This window comes from Leptonychotes weddellii, chromosome 1, assembly GCF_054177405.1.
Source record: "Leptonychotes weddellii isolate Sample4059 chromosome 1, ASM5417740v2, whole genome shotgun sequence".
NCBI classification, from domain to species: domain Eukaryota; kingdom Metazoa; phylum Chordata; class Mammalia; order Carnivora; family Phocidae; genus Leptonychotes; species Leptonychotes weddellii.
This window is the reverse complement of record NC_138369.1, coordinates 33,349,552-33,370,921: the sequence shown is the minus strand read 5'-3', so window position 1 is coordinate 33,370,921 and position 21,370 is coordinate 33,349,552. Positions and strand designations below refer to the sequence as shown.

The following is a 21,370-nucleotide window of genomic DNA, read 5'->3' as shown; positions in this document are numbered from 1 at the left end:
GAAGGATGTACAGAACCACGAGGCCACTGCTGACAGGAACAGGTGCCTTGTATTCATTTCCTGCTGTCAGTCACCAGAGGCACAGAAAGACACCTGAGGAGGATATCACGACGTGTCTCGGGTGGTAGACCCTTTAATAATGATGACCAGTGCTCACGGGGACACTCTCCTACCTTTCTTCCTTTAACTTGGAACCAAAAACAGGATGAAAAAGAAATCCACGGAAATCCGTGAGCCGTTGTCAAGCACAGCCCAAGCTTCTGTGCGCTGTTGTCAGTTTCCGGAGGCTTGAGTCCCTCTTGACACCTGTCAAGACCCTGACACTTCCCACCTGCCTGTAGTTAGATGGGAGGGCCCTGCAGGGAGCGGCTGCCTGGCCCTGGGATGCCCAGGGCTGCCGGAGGGCTGCAAACTTCCCTGCTTGGCACCTGCAAGCTCGGAACCCGGCCACAGGAAGCTGCAGAATCCTTGCTGCCTCTCTCAGCAGCCTGCGTGTCTGGGATTGGGCACCAGGGAGCCTCAGGAAGCAGGGGGCCGACCGGGCCAGGCTGGGTTCAGTTCCATCTGTCGCCGGCTTCTGTTTGGCATCGTGGCTGTGCTGCCAGGAGCCCTCTGCAGTGCCCTGCCTCTCTCTCGGCAGCTGCTCAACAGGAGACGGAAAATTGCTCTCCTTCCAGCGAACCGGGTCGAGGGAGGAGCCTTCCCCGGGAATCCGCGGGCCAGAAGCAGCCCCGGGTGGCCGAGACCCACAGGCCAGACCAGGCAGGCCTTTGAATCTTCAGACTGAGTCGTGTCTTTATTCCTTTCCCATCCTGGAGCATGGCCGCTCCAGGCTGAGATATTAGCTCCGATAAACTCAACGTGGAAATCATAACCCAGCAAGTCATGGCCATTCTTGTCAATTCTCTTAAAGGTTAATCTGCTTTTCTCCTTATTAATGAAGGGCCTCAGAAATGCAGCCAGGCTGCTCCCGTATTTTGGTAGATTTGGGCTAATAGGCTGTTTTATTTCCATGGTAACAGCTTCCAGTGTTACGGGAAGATAATTTTCCAGACAAAAGATTTGTGGGTCTTATTATTCTGCAGAGATCTGCCTGTGAAGGCTGAGAAAGTGGGTTCAAGGGCTGCCTGGGACGGCAAGGTTGACCCATTCTGGAGCACCTGTTTGCCTCCGGCTTCGGGGTCTCAAGGCTTATTAGGGGGATGCATTGTAGGAAATTGGCAGGGACTGAATAGGAAATTGGCAGGGACTGAATAAAGATATTCTTTGAAAGACAATGCTCTAAATTCATTCTCTTATCAGCCAATGGGATTTGAGTGAGAAGTGGCTCGAATTATAGTAATCGCTGACACAACAGGAGCCTCTGCCCTGCGGAGTGAGCTAGGAGCCAGGCTTCTTACGGGGAGGGTCTCCTGGAGAGGTGCCGCGCAGCGGTCATCCCCCCCTCACCTCCCAGTCCCAGCGCAGCCTGGCAGAACTCGCTCGAGTGCTCAGCACACTCTGCCACGGCTGCACACCAGCCAAGTCACAGGAAGACAAAGGATGAACAAGACAGGCACGGCTCCTGCTCTGAGGGAGCTTAGAGTTTCCTAGAGTGTTAGGGAATGGGTGGGTTGAAACAGAGACAAGAAACCAGCCAGTGGCAATACTTTGTGATACATGTGATGACAGGGACAGCTGGGTGCAATGGGGACTCACAGTAGGGCAGAAAAGGCACCCGGAAAGAGCTCTTTTGGGAGGACTGGAGAGCAATGTAGGAGCGAAAGCTGCTCAGACAGTCACTAAATGACTACTATGAGCCAAGCGCTGTCACAGGGCCCAGGGACTCAAACGTGAACAAAACCAGACAGATTCCCTATTTACACCCCGGTAAAGAGGTATTAATCGGCATTGCTGTTTACAATTGCAACTGTGATCAGTGCTCCCAAGGGGAAGTCCTTAGTGCCCTGAGAAGTAGTGAGATGGGAATCTGAACCACGACAAATATCAAGACGCTTGTATATAGCTGGGTAGGCTGTGCACTGCCCAGCTTTGGGGAGAACCATTCATCATGGATATGAATATTTATTTTGATAGTTTTCTGGAAGACGATATCTAAAATGTCTTAAGAAAGGGGTACCACTTCTTAAATTGCATAAAATTAATTTTTGTGGCCTAGTGAAACTTCTGTCAGGGACGGAAAGAGAGTCTTCCCCAAGTGAGCTCAATGGGTGAAGAAAGGGAAGGAAGGGTGTCCCAGGTACAGGAAACAATGGGTACTTGTTGGAGTAGTTGCCTCCCAGAGACTGAAAAGAGGCCAGGAAGCTGGAGCGAAGAGAGTGAGGGCAGCATGGTACCTGCTGAGGTTGGAGAGGGAGGTAGGAGAGAGCGCCAGGTCACAATCTCACTGCCCTGCCTAGAGTTTCCAGTGACGCCGGACATTCGGCGCACTGGGCCGGTAGATGGAAATAAGTGGGTAAAGTAGATGCATGGGTGGGAAGGGGCGATCTGTTAGTCAGGGGAACAAGGCCGTCTTCGTAGCCCGTAAGCACGCCAGGGACTCTGAGACTCTGGTCCATGGATCCCCCGCATCAGAATCACCAGAAATACGTGTGCATATACAGCTACCTAAGTCCCACCCAAGACCTAGCAAAACAGAATCTTTGTGGCAAGGCCCAGGAATCTGCATTTTATCCGGCAGGCCACGTAACTTTGTTGCCACGTTTTTTTTTTTCTTTTTAGATTTATTTCTCTATTTATCAGAGCAGGGGGAACGGCAGGCAGGAGGAGAAGCAGGAGCAGGGAGCCCGATGTGGGGCTCGATCCCAGGACTCTGGGATCACCACCCAAGCCGAAGGCAGATACTTAGCCGAGTGAGCCACCCAGGCGTCCCACGATCTATTTCTTTATTGAGCCAGTGAATTGCATAATATCTGTCCATTCTTCCTAGAGGATGGTGTGTTCATTCTAACTCTGTGTTCACTGAAGGACTACTCTGTCACATCGGCAAGACAGTTCCCTTTCATGTGTTCTATCCAGGTCCTTAGGGAGTGGCCGCGGGGAGAAGAGTGTTGAGAAGGATTCTAAAGCTGTATGCAGGTGGATGAAGGATGTCTGTCACAGGCACTGGAAGGGAGATGGTGGCACATGAGTTCTCAAGCTAGGGCTGTCTTAGATGAGATGCCGCATCCTCAGGTAGGCCTTCCCTGACCACCTCACATAACGCCGCGCACCTCCCTCGTGTCACTGACTCATGCGGCCCACGAGATTTCCATCAGAGCCTTCGTGACAATGTGTATCTCTCTGGTTTATTTAATCGCTCCATTTATTATTTTTTTTCTCTCTGATCTTTTTCACTTCATTGACTCGAAGCTCCATGAAGGCAGGACTGTGTCTTTGTATCTGTTGGGTTTCCCACTGTCTCCCTCACCCTTGGCACAAAGTAGCGGCTAATTAAGCACGTGTTGCAGGCATGAACAAAGGCGTCAGGGAATTGGCATCCTGAAACTCAGTGTGTGGCAGTCCAGAAAGCACCGAAGATACAGTGACACTTGGCAGGGACCAACGGGAGGAGGCCAGACCTGCTGGGAAGGAAGATAACACTTGAGCCGAAGAAAGGAAGCAAAAAAGTGTTGTGGGACGACAGGGGAAAAAAAAGAAAACACTTAAAAACACAAGGCAATACCCCTTCAGTGAGAATGTTGTGAAATGTACAATGAGTGATCCATGTCAGCTTGCTCTGAATGGTTAAAAATGCTTGCCGAACACCTGAGCTGGTCAGCATCAGGGAGGTCTCCACCAACGAAGGGAGGAGGGAGGTGGGTGGAAGGGAGGAGGTCATACCAAGGAAGGCACAGATATGGGTGAGCTATAGTACAAAGTGAACCACAGTTTCAGGACATCTATCCCGGAGAAGTGAAAACTTACGTTCACCCAAAAACCTATGCACAAATGTTCGTAGTAGCTTTACTGGAAAGAAGCCTGACGTCCTTCCCTGGGTGGCGCAACCTTACCCTTGAACACTACTCGCTAATAAGAGGAAACAAACCACCCAACAGGCAACAACTGGATGAATTCCCAGGGAATTACGCTGAGCGAAAAAACGCCAATTCAAAAAGTAGCATAACATTCTGGAAATGACAAAATCATAGAAATGGAGAACAAACGAGTGGTTGCCAGGGGTTAGGGAGGAGGGAAGATGAGTTCCTTGGGAGGGAGGTGGGTGGGGTTATAATTAAGCCACTGGATGAATCGTTGTGGGAGTGGAATTGTTCTGTATCTCCACTGTGGTGCTGGATATGCTAACTGACACATGGGATAAAACTGCATAGAACTAAATACACAGATACACATTCAAATGAATCCGAGTAAAACTGGAGAATACAGTGTGTGGATGGCATCCATGTCAGAAACCTGGTCCTTGTATTCTGCTCGTATTTGCAATATGTTTTCTTTGGGAGAGACTGGGGAGCTGTGTACATGGGATCTCTCTGTATCACTGCCTACGATTTCATGTGAAACGAATTATCTGAACATAAGAAAGTCTAATCGGAAAAAATCAAATTTTTTGTCTTCCCACCTGGTTGAAAGTTGGAAGATTTCCCAGAGTGCATTTCAGCCCAGCTGATTCCATTCCATGCCCCCTTGCCCCGTGCCACAATGGGACCAAATTGTTTACAGCCCATTCTCCCAGAGACTCTTGGCATTTCACGTAAGCTGCACAATCTGTTATAGATTCTAGCTCCAGCAAAGCTTTCTGGAAGACATCACTGAAACTCTGAGTGTCCAATGTGGACACAGAACTAGTTTCCTGGCACCCAGGCTGGCCAAATCTGAGGACATTGGGTTTTGGGATGGTAACTTATGAAAAACATTTAGGGAGATTGCTCTTCTTGCAACCTGTACTTCTGCTGTGATAAGATTGATGTCTTTGATTCTCAGTCATTGCTCTCCACCAGGCTTCCCTGCTAGAGTGTAAGCATCTTGAGAACAGAGAGACTGTGAAATGTTCCCTGCTGTTACCCCTGGTCCACAGTGCCTGTCACATAGACATGCCCATAATGAACCATTTGTCATTTCTGCTTGTCTAGCATCCATCTGTCCTTCTGACAGTAGCTCCTTGTTTTTCCTTTGGGGAACAACCCCTCCCCCATTGCAGACAGTCTTGGATAGAGCATGAATCAAAGTGCCCTGGCTCCTTCTTTGGCTAAGGAGAGGCAGCAGACCCAGGCCAGGACTATCAGAGTTGTGAGTGATGAGCCCTAGATTTTCACAAAAAGTATTTTAAAAGACAAGCACTCTCCTTCCCCTATGATTATTGTTCTGATGGGATGTCAGTTGGGAGCTATGGGAAGCCTTCTCACCCTCCCTTGGAAGAGTTTATCTGCAATGAAATCAACACAGTGGAAAGCAGAGCTGAGAAATGGAGAGCCAGGAACTCCTGATGCATCATTTGAGCACCTGGATCTAGCCATGCCTGAAGCTAATATATCCTTAGACTTTTCAGTCACATGGGTTACTATGATGCCTTTTTGCTTGAATCAATTTGATTTGGCTTTCGGTCACTTGCAATCGAGACTCCTAAATCATCCAAGTACTTAGTTAGTATTCAACAAATGAATGAATGAGCAAGTGCAATTCTGCAAATATTTACTGAGTATCTGTTTGGCAGGCATTGTTTTAAGTCCTGAAGAGAGAAGCAGAGGAACAGCAGAAATGACTGCCAACCTTGAAAGCCAAGTATGTGGCCTGACAACCTAGAATTTGGGTCAAACCATCCAATTATGGTGGCTGCTTAGAAATATCCCTTTTCCTCCCAGCCTCTCCCTTTCTTCTCCCAGCAACACAACTATGGCTTCTGTCAGTTCTAAGACATGACCTATGAATCCACTAACACCAAGGCTCACATTCACTCCTGCGGCCAAGTGACTTGGTTCTGTCTGGTTATCAGATGCAAACTTTGTCACAGCAGGGACTTAGACTAGACATTAGGGGAATATTGTGGTACCAGATGGTGTTTCTGAAGAAGGCTGTCCTATTTTTGCAGTTCTAGGATTTGACAGTAAATCTGCCTGGCAGGCCTCAGATGTGATTTGGCCTCAAAATGGTCTCTGTTAATCCTTGATGCTGTGTGTATCTGTCAAGGTCCAACGAGGCAAACAGAACCTACTCGAAGTATTTGAACAAAAGCAATGTAATACAAGAAACTGTTTACTCAGATGAAGGAAGGGGCTGAGAAGCAAGGGACAGTGAACTGAGAGGCAACCCAGAGATTTGCACTGGCAGGAAGAAGCTACCACTACCAGGCTAGTGAGAGCAAGTGAGCAGGTGGTGTTACCTGGGTCCAGGAGCTGGAGCTCCCCACCAGAGGCTGGAGCTGGCCAGGTCTGTGCGGTGGAAGCTGATGCCAAGAAAGACATACTGTCACTGCAAGAACACAGAGAATAAGAGAGATTCTGCCTTATCCCTTCCTCCCACCTTCCAAATTCACGACAGCTTCCTTCCACTGGCCACACCCAACCCAGCACCTTCTAGTGGCCACACCCAACCAGGAGCCTTGAGGCAAGGAGCCTTCTGTGATACAGAGCAGAGCAGAGTGGGGAGAGAATGGATGGGGGGGCCAGGAGACCTAGGGCTTCACACTTCTGTCACCCCAAAGCTGCCATTGCTGGGTTTCCATGTGGATCATTCCCCTTCTCACCTAGGAAGAAATGGACCTTTGGGAAACAAAAATGTCAGCAGTCTCTATCAGAAATGAGGATCCAATTCCAAGACTCTCCTACACTGCTGGGAGTATAAAATGGCACAACCACTTGTAGAGAACTTCTTAGCAGTTTCTGATAAATGCGACATACATCCACCCGAATGACCCAGCAATTCCACTCTTAGGTATCTGCTCAAGAGCAATGAAAATATTGCACAAAACAAATTATACAAGAATGTTTATTGCATTATTTTCGTAAGAGCCAAAAATTGGAAACCATGTAAATGTCTATCTGTAGGAGAATGAATAAATAAAATTATCATATGGCCATAGGGTGGGATACTTCTGAGCAATACAAAGGAACACACTATTGCTACACACAACAATGTGAATGGATCTCAAGAAATGTTATAACTAAAGGGGCCAGACACATACTGTCTTGTTCCATTAGTGTAGACTCTAAGAAGAGACAAACACCTAATGCACATCGATAGAAATCAGAGAGTGGTTTGGAGTAGAGGTCTGGAATTGACTTGCAAGGGGAAGTGAGGAAACTTTCTAGGGTGATGAACATGTCCCATACCTTGTTTTGAATAGTGGTTACCCAGGCACATATAATTATCAGATCATTAAACTGAAAACTTAAGATTTGTGCACCTCCTTGTACACATTATTTATACATCATATTAGCCATTAAAAAACAAAACAAAACAGAGATTCCCTTTTTAAGGTACAGGACAAATTTCTTGCTTCTCTCCTGGGTCTGTACTCTCAAGAAGGACAGCATTATTATATCCTGGCAGATTTCTCATCCCACATTTCGTCACCTGGGAGGAGGTCGTGTTTCTTAAACCAACTAATAGGACAGACCAGGAGTCAGATGCAGCCCTAATGCCCCCACCATCCCCATGACTCAAGAGCCTCACATTGATGTGCATTTTACATTAAACTAAATCACCATAAAGATTTAATGACAGGGCCACTGCTTTTAAAGACATTACTTATGACTGTGCATTTCTTTTGGAAATGGTGCTCACCTGGCTTCATCCCAGATACCCGGGAAAAGATACTAAGGCAAGAAATGTAATAAATCACCCCGTACGTGTTGCTTCCCCAGCAGTCACGTCCCGGTTTCCTACTCCCTCCGTCACTTTGTATTAAGAGTCCACGTGGTTCTGGGGAGGCTGATTCTCCCCACCCACCTCTGATCCCCGCAGGCCTAGGTTTGTAGCACGTGACCTAGACTGAGCCAATCACTGCATGCCAACTCCCCCCCACCCACCACCACCACAGAGATTGGGTGAAGGTGGACATGTGACCTACACCGGTCCAATCATATTGAATCTCAATCTCTTAACATTAAGATTCTGTGTTCCTCAAGACAGCTGTAGTTTGGAAGTGTGAGGCGTGGCGCTGCTGTAGCTGCTTCTGGTTCTAAGCAGAGCGCCCTGATAGGGACCTAGCTGAAAGAGATGAGAGAAAAATTGGAGCTTAGCCCTAATGACATCATGATACTATGTCTGAAGTCGACCCTCTATCTCAACGTTTTGGTTACATGAGCCAATAAACCCTCCATGTGGTTTAGGCTGGTTAGAATTGTGTACTATACTATTTGCCGCCCATGGCATCATGCTGTGTGGTAACCAGAATAGTAGGATCGTTTGGGCAGCAGGCCAGGATCTGTGAAAAGTGGTAGGACTAGGAATTAGAAGACCTGAATTCTGGTTGGTTGGGTCACACCTGAGCTGTACGACCCTGGGCAAGTCATTTAACCGGGCAGGATCATAGTTTAGTCCTCTGCATAATGAGGCAATTAGAAAGTGGGGTCTCTGAGTCCTTTTGCTTTAATAGGAGTGAGAACGTTGATAATAATTATTAATAGCTTACTAAGTTCTTGGCATGTGCCTGGTGCTGTGCTAATTGCTCTGGATTCATTGTTTCATTTGATTCTTGTATCACATGGGGTTTAATCCAGAAAGCAGAACCACTGTGAATACTTTGGAATGAAGGATTAATTTGAAGAAGAAGACCTCACACAATTGTGGGAGGAGCTGAAAACTAAGGGTCCAAAAGGAAGAGTTGGAGGATCAGAGTAAAGTCGACAAGACCCAGTTCTCGAACCAGTCCCCCTGCAGAGCTGGTACAGGTGGAAACTAGGAAGGAGTTTGCAAGGGAATACAGGTCAGGCATGTCCCACAGCCACAGTGGGGGCAGCAAAGGAGAACCAGGTATGAAGTCTTCAGAAGGCTGTTACCGTGGAGTCTGGCAGGAGGTGTGGGGTCATTGTCGGTATATAGGACTGGCAGTCAGGAAGAAGAGGTGGGGGATGCCTGGGTGGCTCAATGGGTTAAGCATCTGCCTACGGCTCAGGTCACGATCCCAGGGTCCTGGGATCGAGCCCCGCATTGGGCTCCCTGCTCAGCAGAGAGTCTGCTTCTCCCTCTCCCTCTCCCTCTGCCCTTCCCCTGCTCATGCTCTCTCTCCCCAACCCCCCTCTCAAATGAATAGATAAAATCTTAAAAAAAAAAAAGTGAAGAAGAGGTGGAAGTCGGGTAGGAGGAAGTGACGCCAAGCTAGAACTACTGGTACCACTTCATCTGTCTCTTAATGCATCAAGTATAATGACCCAAGAATCATGGTTGCTGCTTCACTTCTCCCTTCCAAATTCATGCTTTTGTAAAATAATTAATTAATTAATTAATTTGCCAACAGCAACCCAGACACACACAGGGAAAAGGATTCTAGGAAATGTCATTCCAGCTTAGCCAAATCGACAGTGCAGACCAAAAAACCCTCTAAAGAAAGATGGATAAGCATTCCCCTCCAAAGTTTAGAGAAGCTAAACAATTTGTCCAAAGTTACCCATCTGCCTAGTACTAGAACCAAGTAAGACCCAGGACTTTTTTCTTCTACTTTCCCCTTGGTCTATTGTACTTGATCACTTGTTCCCCAAATTTAGCTTTGTGAGTTTTAGCTATGAAATGTCAATTTTATTCATTACTCTTTTCTCTTGTCATTTCTACCTCTCTGATTCATTTCATCAGTGACTCTGGCTCTTGCTTCTTTCACTTCACTCTACTTAGCTCGTTGATTCCTGAGCCTCACGGCCTCATGGCCCCAAGATGGCTGCTGAAGTGCCAGGCAACACATGGGACATGACAGCAACCCACCGAAGGAGAGACAGGGCTGTTCTTCTCTTGAGACTCTTTTTATTGGTTAAGAGCCTCTTTTCTAGAAGCCTCCATCCCTAGGGCCTGGGTCACATGCTTATGCTCAGTTGCAAAGGAGGCTGAGAAAACAAGTATCCAGTTTTCAGCCTCCATGTTGGGAGGCTACTTTGCCAAAACAAATGTGGAGGGGATACTGTCAGGCAGGCATCCACCTGTATCTGCCATAACGTCACCAGTTCCTTCTTTTTTAGCCTTACCCTTCAGTCAGCAAGATTAAATAGTTTTGTCTGTGTTTGATTTACACAAGAGTAGAAAGATCCCTTTTCTACTTGGGAATCCCCCAAATTGTCCACATTAGTATCACTATGCAAAGGACCTGAAGACAAAGTCCCCAAAGCACGGTGCCTTCCAAGAAAGGAGATTAACACCACACCAAACATATAAGTCAGTGTTTCTCAACCATTTTTTATCATCATCCTCTCCAAATAGCTTTCATAGGCATTTTTCTCTGATGAGCCTCCCCTGAAATTTTAAAACGAGTAGTGTAGATCCGTGCTATATGTATATGTGTGATTTATACATAGAAAGAGGAAGATGTTTTTCCATCTGAGATTCAATTTTCTCTTTCTTGGCTGTCATAGGGTCCCCACTGGGAAGGCATGATCTAGATACCACCTTGCGCTCTTTCAGACAGAGAGTTCATATTTTCTGAGGATGGAGATTAGTGTTTGTCTAGCCACAGTATTCAGATGTGTCAACCCAGCCCTGAAGAGAGGATGAATATTTGCCTCCATTTATGACTTGCCTTTTTTTTTTTTGCCAAGACTTTAACTCATTCACCTTAGTTTATGAGTCTTCAAACATGGAGCTTGTAGTAAAATATACTGAAAAGTTCAAGAAAGGGGCCTGGGTAAAATGAAGGAGACTAATCACACTGTAGGGGAAAACACGTTCATTAGTAGAGACCCTTGGTTTGCAAGTACGTGGAAGAGTTACTTTTGGCAGGGGCGGGGGATTTCACTGATGGGAAACTGCATCGGTTGGCTCCGGCTGTCGTAACAGAGGCAGGCCCACTGGTGGCTCGAACAGCAGAAATTAACTGTCTCACAGGTCTGGAGGCTAGACATCTGAAGTCAAGGTGTCGGTAAGGCTGATTTCTTCTGAGGTCTCCCCACTTAGCGGGAGGATTGACCACCTTCTTGCTGTGTCCTCCCACAGCCTTTTCTCTGTGCATGCACATCCCTGCTATCTCTTACTCTTCCTATAAGGACACAGTCATATTGGATTAGGGCTCACCCTAATTACTTGATACAACCTTAATTACCTCTTAAAGACCCTATCTCTAAATACAGTCACCTTCTGGGGTACTGGGAGTTAGGACTTCAATATATGAAGGTGGTGGGGCAGGGTCTGGGGGAGGCGGGGCGGGGGGTGCTGCTGGGAGGCACAATTCAGCCCATAACAGATACACGAGCTTTCGTGGACTCTATCAATAAGTTAAGCAAACAGACTGCAACAGAGCAGATACGGGGCTGCTCCTCCCACTTTTTGAGATCTTTGGTTCTCCAGCCGATATGCTTCCGAGCACTAGGAGGTAGGATAAGCGAGGGGGGCAATAATAAAACAGTGTGGACAACGGGAGCACAGATGCCCCATCTGAAGAGGGCGCTACTCTGCTCCAGCCGATATCCGCCTTAGAGGAGCACCGGCCCAGTGTGGCCAGGTCGTCCAGTTTTCCAAGAGAAAAGGAAAATCTGGGGGGTTTTTTGTGAAGTTTGCAATTTTTTAAAAAACTACCAGCCAAAGAAAACGTCTGCCAGCTGCATCTGCCCCGCTTGTCATTTCTTCTTTAGCGCTTTGCTGGGATGTGACCCCGCTGCCTTCTGTGGGGCTCCATTCTGCGGGGATAGGTTCGGATTGGCGGAGCCAGTGCCAGATGTCCCTGAGAAGGATAACTCAGCCAAGCTATGGCTACTGGGTGGGCAGAGTGACAGACAAGGTGGGACCTAAGGAGCAGGGGGAGGGCGTCCAGGTAGAACCAGTTACAGCTTTTTGGTGTCAGTGGGAGTTGTAGTATTAGTTGGAAGCAACTCTCCACAGCTTCCAGAAAAGCAAGATCGAGGTGAAATAGGCTGACATTGGAACGCGAGGAATTTAAATCAGGCTTTCGGGAAAACTTGTAAAAAGTTTTTTTTTTTTTTCAATTGTCAGGCTCTGAGAATCTACCATGAGGTCTCAGGTCCTGTCAGATGGAGTCCAAGCAGGTCTGTCCTGGCTGGTGTCCAGGAAGACCTTATCTGTCTTTGTCTCTACTTGCTCTCCCCGCCCCAAATCTCATTGACTGCCATCGCCCAGAACAGCGTGGGCCATTTCTTGTCTCATCAACTTGCAGATCGAAGTGTGATTTGGGCCCCAAGGGCCAGTGCCACCTCCCCGTTTTTTGCCTTCCCATCCACTGAACCACCAAAAGCCCGAGCAAACCCTTTGATGTTGCTGATTCTGTATTTAGGTGATGTCTTCATTTGGTGGCGGGGGGTGGGGGGGAGAGAAAGAAAGCGAAACCTCACTGTGATGGGCTGACGCCAGTGGGAAAACTGGCATTGTCAACTGTTATTAAGGAAGAGGATGTGTGGAGGGTGATGATAAATTCCCTGCATAATTAGTTATTAAGAAACAGGTTGGCACCCCTATTCATCTACTCTGACACATCCTCCCCCATCTATTAACTTGTGGCTATTTGAAGGTTTCATATGCAAACAGAGCCAGAGATATCAGTGGGGGGCACAGCTGTTTGGGGGAAACAAATTAAATCACGTCCACTGAACTATTTTGCTGTTTAAATCCATTCTAAAGATATCCTAAGACCAATGAGGGTTCTTTCTTTCTTAGTCAATCAAACCCAGCTCTGGCTCCAGAACATTCATTCATTCTGATGGTAGTTCTGTCCAACATTCAGAGGATAGCAGCTGCAGAAGGGAAAATTATAGCATCGGAAACTTCCCAGCTGCTAGATTCTGTGTGGATCTGTTTCCGATGACTTTTCTCTCTTTTATTACTTTTATAATTAATTTGCATAATGCTTGACAGTCAACACAGTTGACAAGATGCTTTCCAACCTTCATTTGTTAGAATCAGTTTCTAGGGTACCTGTCTCATGTGCCAGGTTCCATTGTGGTAGTGACAGGGAGAGGCAGAAAAACAAGTAAAGAAAAAAATGAGCAAGGTCATGGATCTCTGAGGTGGGAAGTAAATGACAAGAAGGAGCTATGTCCAGGAAGACCTAGATGCCCTAGGTCTTCTAGACCAGCGGTTCTCAATCAGGGATGATTCTACTCTCCAGGGCACATTTTATCATGTCTGGAGACATTTTTGGTTGCCACAGCTGGTCTCTGGTGGGTTGAGGAGAAGATCCTGCTAACATCCTACATCTCATAGCACAGTCCTCACAACCAATATCCAGTCCCATATGTCAATAACACCAGGTTGAAAAATTCGGTTCCAGATAAGGAGAATAGCTTTAAAGAGAGAACAGCAAGGAAATGGCAGGAATCAAAAAGAAAACTGAGGGCGCCTGGGTGGCTCAGATGGTTAAGCGTCTGCCTTCGGCTCAGGTCATGATCCCAGGGTCCTGGGATCGAGTCCCGCATCGGGCTCTCTGCTCCTTGGGAGCCTGCTTCTCCCTCTGCCTCTCTCTCTCTCTCTCTGTCTCTCATGAATAAATAAATAAAAATCTTTAAAAAAAAAAAAAAGAAAGAAAACTGAGGCAAACTCTAATTGCAGGGCTCTTCCCATGTCATAACTACTAACATATTACTGGCCAAAGCAAATCTCATGTCCAAGCCCCAAGTTCAGGGACCAGGAAGTCTACTCTATCATGTAAAGACATGGCAAGGCTCTCATGGGACGTTAAGAATAGAATGCAAGATCCATCTCTATCTCACTGGGCATGGCAGAGAGGGGGGTAAGACTGGAGAAACAAACTGGGCAAGAATAGAGGAGTGGCCTGTGAATTTCATTCTAAATGCCCTGCAAAGCCATTGGATGGATATGACCTAAGGAGTTACATGTAATTACACTGAACAATTACAAATGGCTGCTTTGCGAAGAGCAGATTGTAGGAAGCAAGAGGAAGATGGGGAGACCAGGTAGGACGCCATCGCAGTAGACCAGGGAAGATACGGTAGCATCTGAGTCTAGGATCCAGGCAATGGAGAGAAACCACAGTGCACACATTCAGGATGTATTCCAGAAACAGAATCATCTGGGCTTATTGATAGATTTGGGATTTGAGGAAAGGAATAAAATCGGGGATGACTAAGCATTTTGTCTTGAGCCATTACACTGGATGGGAGATAGTACCATTTTATGGAACTAGGAAACTTGGGAATGAGCAACTCTGGGGAAAATCAGTCTTCATCCCATTTAATTTAATTGTCTCAACAACTCTATCTAAAGGTACTTTTATCATCTCCTCTTCCTAGAAGAGGAACCAGGAACTCAGAAGAGTAAAGTGACTTGTCCCCGACTGCAACCCTGGCCAGAGCCAGAACTTGACAGTAGTTAGTCTGTACTCAACACTGCACAACTGTACATGGTTGTTTCACTCCTTCTCTGCACCTGTAGGAGGCTCCATGGTTTGAGGCTGCTGAGGAGCTTGCCTGCTTCTGAGTCTATTTTTTTCCAGACCGTACGTTCCAGAATTAGTCATCTATGTGTCAGGGCTGTAGGAAGTAGGCATGAGATTGGAGTAGGGCTGCCTGGCCCCTTGTCCCAGCTCATCTGCATTCAAGCTTGTGTATAAGGAATGCAGTTCTTAGAGGAAGCATGGGACCCGACTCCCTCCCATGACCCTGAGCCCTCTGACATTGCTTCCTCTACAGTCCCCTCCATCCCACCCTCCCTCCCTCATCTGCCCCGGCCGCAGGGACGCCTCCCAGTTCCCAGGACAGGCCAAGTTCTCTCATCCAGTGGCTTGGTGGTGCCTGCTGTCCCCTCCTCGTTCTCGGCTCCTCCGCAGTCACTCTAGCACCTCCATAGTGCCTAGCACTATAAGCTTTTCAAAATGTTGCCTATCCCCCTTTGCCATGCCAGAAGCATGAGGGTATTTTTTCCCTGCTTTCACTGTGAGATCCTGGTAGGGCTCCTGGGGGTAAAACTTACAAAAGGATGGGACCCCCTTGGAATTTCTAACTCTCTGGCTGGTCCATGTGGAGCCCCCAGCAGTTCATCAACTAGAGTTCAGCATGCTCCTACTCATTGGCTACAGTCCTGGGCCTTCTCTCAGTAAGCTGTGATATCTGTGTCCACCTGTCTGTCTCCCCAGTCTTGGGGTCAGCTGTTTACCCTATGATCTCAGTTCCCCCTTGGATCTTAGATTGGCTTACTTTCATTTTGTTTAACCTTTTTTCTTTATAATAAGGGTGAAGGTGACAATGTCTGCTCTTTACATGTTGGACCAGAAACCAGTGATGTTTTTTATTATGATGTTTTGTCTGCCTCTCTACTTGACAGAGACCTTCTCTGTTTTATTCACTTGGTTTCCTTGAGATCCTGGAGTATGGGTTTGCTTATAATAGGTGCTCGAAATTCTACGCTTGTGGATGGATGTGATAATCTGGGTACATTACTTCATGTCAGATTTTTTTAGCTAACAGTTGAAATAGATAATCTCCGAGAAATCCCTTCTAGTATATAAATGCTATGATAATGAAGCATGGGGAGTTTCCTTGCAAAATGTGACCTGAAGGATAATTTACCCAACTATGAAGTCTACTAATATAAATGAAATGGTCCAATTTGCTAGCCAGTCTCCTTTTGAAATTTTGTGTGTGCAGGAGGACCTCAACCACCAAATGAGGGGGTCCCTCAGCTCCTAGGGACTAAGAAGAAAGGGGCGCCTGGCTGGCTCAGTCGGTAGAGCAGGCAACTCTTGATCTCAGGGTTGTAAGTTTGAGCCCCTCGTTGAATGTAGAGATTACTGAAAAATAAAAATCTTAAAAGAAAAAAAAGAACAAAAGGGACTAGAAGTTCATTTTTGTATTTCCACTAGAAAGGGTATATTTCTCTATAATGAAGAACATGGACTCAATAATGCCATTTATTAATTTTTAAAGTGGGAGAAAGAATTACTTCTGACTGCATGCTGTTTCATTTGAATGACACGATATTTCAAAACACAAAACAAGGGGTTATCATGAGGAAGAAAATTATTGAGCTTCTTGTTGATTTAAAAGGGGGTCAGTCTGGGAAACTTAGAAAGTGGAATTTCAGCATTAAACTCCTGTGACCCTCCCCCACCAAGCCAAAACCTACATCTTGTTCATCTGAACTGTGTTTGTCCCTCTTTGGGGGCCCACATGCTGTGAACACCTGGTGATTTGACCTGCTAATGATCCTTACAGCAAAGACCTGGTAAAGGCATCCTGATTATTCATAAGGAATTCATCCTTCCTCCTCCCCCAGACCGTGGCAATTGAACAAAAATAGCTCCAGTTTTCTTGGGCTCCTGGTGAGTAGATGGCCAGACCCTGTCAACCGGTATATTTTAACCCAGGGATGGAAATGTGGCCAGCCCTGAACAATGAGAGGCAGACTCAGGATTTTAGATGGAAGTGTTTGCAAGAAAGTTGTCTCTGTATTCGATCAGAAACTGGCAGGTTGCAAACCTACAGCAGTTTGCAGCCGTTTTGCCACTTTATAACTAAGGGTGTCTTAGGCTGGGTACCCCAGGAAGAAGACTGGGGCAAAGGTTTAGGTGCAAAAGGTTTATTTTGCAGGTGTTCCTGAAGGGCATGGCTAGGAGAATAGGGAAGTGAGACGGCAAAAGGGAAGTAAGCCCAAGCAATGTGCATTAGTGAGCGGGATACTGCTGTGGGCAACTGGGGCTTAGTCCTACTGGAGATATCTAGAGAAAAGTAGAGGTCATGGCCCAAAGTTGTCCCCTCCAAAGATAATCATGTTTGAATCTACTAATTCTGCCATTCTTTGGTCGACGACTGCTCCCAGGACTGTTGGGTCCCTGGGCAACAGTCTGAACCTGCTCCCTTGCCAGAGAAAGCTCCTGGGCTGAGACTCACAGGAACTGCACCTGGGTGCCATGCTAATTTGGAAGAGCTGTATACAGGGACCCACAGGATCTGCTGCAGAGACCTTCCCTGAGAACCAAGCCAGCCCAGATCATGCAGAGGACTGAGTCCTGACCTCACCATCTGGCGCCTGCATCCGGCATGTGTCAGGAGCACTGTGCCCCTGGACTTCCCTTTATGTGGATCAGTTTCTCCTCCTTTCTGAAGATGGTTTGAGACTGGTTTCTGTTCCATGTAATGAAAAGATCCTGATGGGTATGCAGCCTTTCATCCCATCTTACAAGTACTTGAACACTCATCTCCCTATATCTCCCTTAAGAGTAGAATCTATAATGAATTTACTTTTGAGTCCTCCATAATATGTTACAAGAAATACTTGTTAAATGAATGAATGACTGCTGAAAGGACCCACCAAAATGTCATACAAATCTGTATATAATTAGCCCGTTTTAAGGTGCACGGCAGAGGGTAACATCAGAAGAAAGCATCTGGGGCAGGTTTATCCAGACACCGGCACCCTCTAAGGCAGAGGGGGGATGCTGGGGATGGCAGGTCCCCTTGGGACTTCACATGAAAATGTCCAGTGTTAGTTCCTGCTACCCAGGAATATAGAGCTTCCTTGGTTCTATTTTTTCCAAAAGCCTCATCTCCAGCTTTTCATCCATTCCTCAGAGCTATACCTTAGCTTCCAATCAATTCTTTATTTTTCCTCAATTTGGCCTGATTGTGCAGTTCAGTCTCTATCACTTGCCACCCCAGAACCCTAACCAGCACAGCAAATACAAAGCCCCACCATCCCCGCACAAACCAGGGTCCCCTCGTCTCAGTCCCAGATGCTGTCTCTAGTGATGGCAACACGGGGGATTGTGTCATCCAGCCTGCTTCCCTGCAAGATGCTGACTTTAACAGATTAGAAATGTTCCCGGCACATCCCACGCTTCCCCTAATAAATGATTCCATATCTATCATGAATGAGTTTTTCAAGTCTTCCATTACTGAGCTGTGTACCTACTCACGAAGTACATTTCCAGGCGATTTTGTCTGAATTACATGGTTAATTGCCTCATATTTCCAGCTCATGTTACAGGCCCCCTGAGTTAGAACGCGGGGGAGAAGTACCATGTATCATTTCCTATACAGAGGACAAATTCATGGATAGAGCAAGGCACGTACTAATGCTGAATGCTAATTTGTTTCTAGCTTCCAAGTATAACTAAGTTTAAAAAAACAAACCCAAAAGATAGAGAGGTAGAAAAGTCAGTCAGTCATCTAGATTGATATTTTAGCTTCCAAATTGTATATTCTTTCATTCATCAATTTTTTTTTTCACCAAACCATGCCCGTGTGCATGGCTGTGTGCTGGGAAAGGTAAAGAGGGTAAATGCATAGACGTGCTGTCACATTCACTCTAACTGGGGCTATGAGATGTGTACCCACCCATTAAAAACCAGAAACAAGAATAAGAGCCAAATAATAAAGTTACAATACAAAGCAAGGTAAGATAAATGGCTTCCAGAAGTTTCGGCAATAAATCCTATGAGAGTTCATAGGAAGGTAAGTTTAGCCATTGAAGCTGAGATTCATGATCAGAGTTGTCTCCAAAGGCAGGACCTGGATGGATTGTAGAGGGGTGGGCATCCTCTGGGTCAAGCAGAGGGTGACATCATGCCAGGATTATGAAATTTCCAGGCACAAGGAAAGTGTCTCTTGTAAGTGGAGCTCCTTGGTTCTAAAGCCCCCAGCTGTCTCACGTGTATGTGGAGCAGAGTTGAGGCTTGTCTCTCTCCCCTACTGCAGTGGTCTTGACAGGTCTCACAGTAGTCCCGGATCACGATCGGCCCGTCTCACGTGGGTCGTACGATATTTCCCACCCTCTGCAGGTGAGCCTAAGCTTACCCCAGTCGTGGCTGCAGCAGGGAGCAGAGGGCACGCTCAAAGCAGTAGCTACAGGAGAGTGTCACGTAATAAGGGGACTGGTTGCAGAGGTACGAGCACGAGGGACACAGCCAGGCCTGGAACGGCAAAGGGGTGGCGAGGGCTAGGGTAGGGGGTGAGCTGGTGTAACCCAACAGCTGCCACAACCATTAGGCTGAAGGGGTGAGGTGGGTTCCGGGCCCTGGAGGCAGAAGGGGCTGCCTCCCCTGGGGGCCGGTGTGACGCACACCTTCCAGACCTCATCCAGTGATAGTGTCCTGCCCAGTAATGTCCTGCCAAGATCACACCCTTTCCTGCTGCAGCTCACACCCAGTGACCAACACATGTGGGAACACCTTGGCCCAGTGCTGCCAGATACTGAAGAGCAGGTCTAGCTCCAGATCCCCTGGGGGCACTGGCCCAGACTGTCATTGGGCCTGCGTCATCAAGGGGCCACACTCGGTCACAGGGGCCTGAGGCAGCTCTGCTGGGCCTCAGCTCTCATGACGTCCTTCTTGAGCAGTTGACTTACATGAGTCCTGCCTCAACCACCCCCCCCCCCGAATTGAGGGGTTCAAAGCTGGCCCAGCCCTCGGTTATGGAGAGCGGCTGCTGAGCCTCCGTCAGTCGGCCTCCCGGTTCTAGGTAATTGTGTAAATTCACGGGAAGTGCCTGGTGTGGGCCACATACGCGTGAGCAAAGGTGGGCACGGTCTCTTCCCTTCTAGAGCCCGCAGTGGACTGGGGGAGCCACACATTATCCAAACACTCAGGTAAATCGCGCACGTTGCACCTGTGATGGGTGCTCTGCTGGTGCCTTACCTGGTGCTCCGGAATCCTCTCCTCGTGGGGTGGGTGCTAGTCAGAGATGCTGGGGAAGCGCCCCCCGCCCACAGAGGAAACCAACTTCGGGTGCAGGGAGAGATCCAGAGGATGATTCAGAGTTACATAACTCAAGACAGAGTTCGAGGCAGAGCCAGCTGCCTGTGCAGAGGCCTCCGGGGAGAGGGTAAGACAGGGACAAGGGACAAGGCGCAGAGAGGAGGCCCGCGGAACCGGAGCCCGTGCCGTGGCCCTGTATGAATGTGGGAGGTCCCGTGTACAAGAGTAGCAATTCAGGAGAGGGAAACGAAGCTGTAGGGGAGAAGCACAACTCAGAACTTGATGTGGGTAGAAACACAGTAGTTCTGTCTTACCGTGGTTTCGCTTTCCTGTTACCTGTGGTGCAAGCAGATGACTCTCCGGACAAATGTCACACGCTCAGCGGCAGCCTCACGCTACGTGGCGATGCCTGCGTCACTCCCCTCACCGCACGTCCGCACGTGGGTGTTTTCTCATCTCGCGTCCTCACAAGAAGGAGAAGGGTGAGCTCAGTACGATAAGATATTGTGAGAGAACACCGTCGCATAATCTTTATTACAGTATATTGTTAGCCTTGTTCTATTTAATTATTGGTTATTGTTAATCTCCTACTGTGTCTCATTTATAAGTTGAACTTGATCATAGGTGTGTGTATATATATAGGAAAAAGCATAGTATATGTTGGGTTCAGTACTCTCTACAGTTTCAGACATCTACTGGGGGTCTTAGAGCGTATCCCCCATGCATAATGGGGAACAACTGTAATCCCACAGTATTCATTCACCTTTTCTGAAGATTTCCCACTTACACCTAATCTGGACTACCATTGACAAAGGCTTTTCTGAGCCCTCTTTTCAACTATGCCTCCTCCTTGGGTCTTTGGACTACTGAGTTTGGCTTTAGCAAGAAACCTGCTAAGGCAGTTTAAAGAGAATTCCATGCCCCAAGCCCCTTGATAATTGATTACCCTGGCCTGCCTTCAGCAAGACCCCTATTAAATCAAATTAGCAAGAATTCACGTATCCTTGATGTTTTCTCTTAGTAATATTCTATCCACCAACTGCTCCCCTCCCCCTCCGCTCCTTGGCTATAAATCCCCAGCGGTCATTACTGTATTTAGAGTGAAGTTAAGGCTAATGTCTCTCCCTTATTGCAATAGTCTTGACACCTATCACAATCATCTAAAGTCTTCCTGCCATTTTAACAAGTGTCAGAATAATTTTTTCTTCCACACATCCAAGGCTGTGATTTAACTTTCATCAGATCCATGTCAAATTAATCTTGTCATAAGTTTCATTTGATTGCAACATTGAATTGCACACGTTGGGGTGTTCTTTGTCTCTGTCATTCGTTGGTCATGTCGAATGGATATCTACTCACAATTTGAAAAAATTAGACCAGGTACCACTTGGTACTCATCAGCTTAGAAGTGAATTTTGAAGTAATAGAAATAGATGGATTATTCAAAGGTGATTGGAGAAAGATCAAATGAGAATATCAAAACCAAGCCTTGGAGAATGCCCATGGTTAAGTTCAGCATAAGATACTCCGGATTAGGAGAAGGAAGCATTTCAGGAAGAGCAGACTGTATCCTGATGTCATATATACCAGGTCAGTGACTGAGATGGCTGTATTGATCAGCATTTTTTTTATTGAAAG

General features: G+C 47.1%; 1 long non-coding RNA gene across 1 annotated transcript; it reads right to left on the bottom strand.

Annotated features, from left to right (window-relative positions):
• Positions 1-2,726: 2,726 nt before the first annotated feature.
• Positions 2,727-20,112, bottom strand: LOC145717060 (uncharacterized). Its single transcript, XR_014140048.1, has 3 exons — positions 20,047-20,112; positions 6,317-6,405; positions 2,727-3,560 (listed from the first exon to the last, which is right to left on the bottom strand). It is a non-coding gene; the product is annotated as an uncharacterized LOC145717060 (long non-coding RNA).
• Between the last annotated feature and the right edge of the window lie 1,258 nt (positions 20,113-21,370).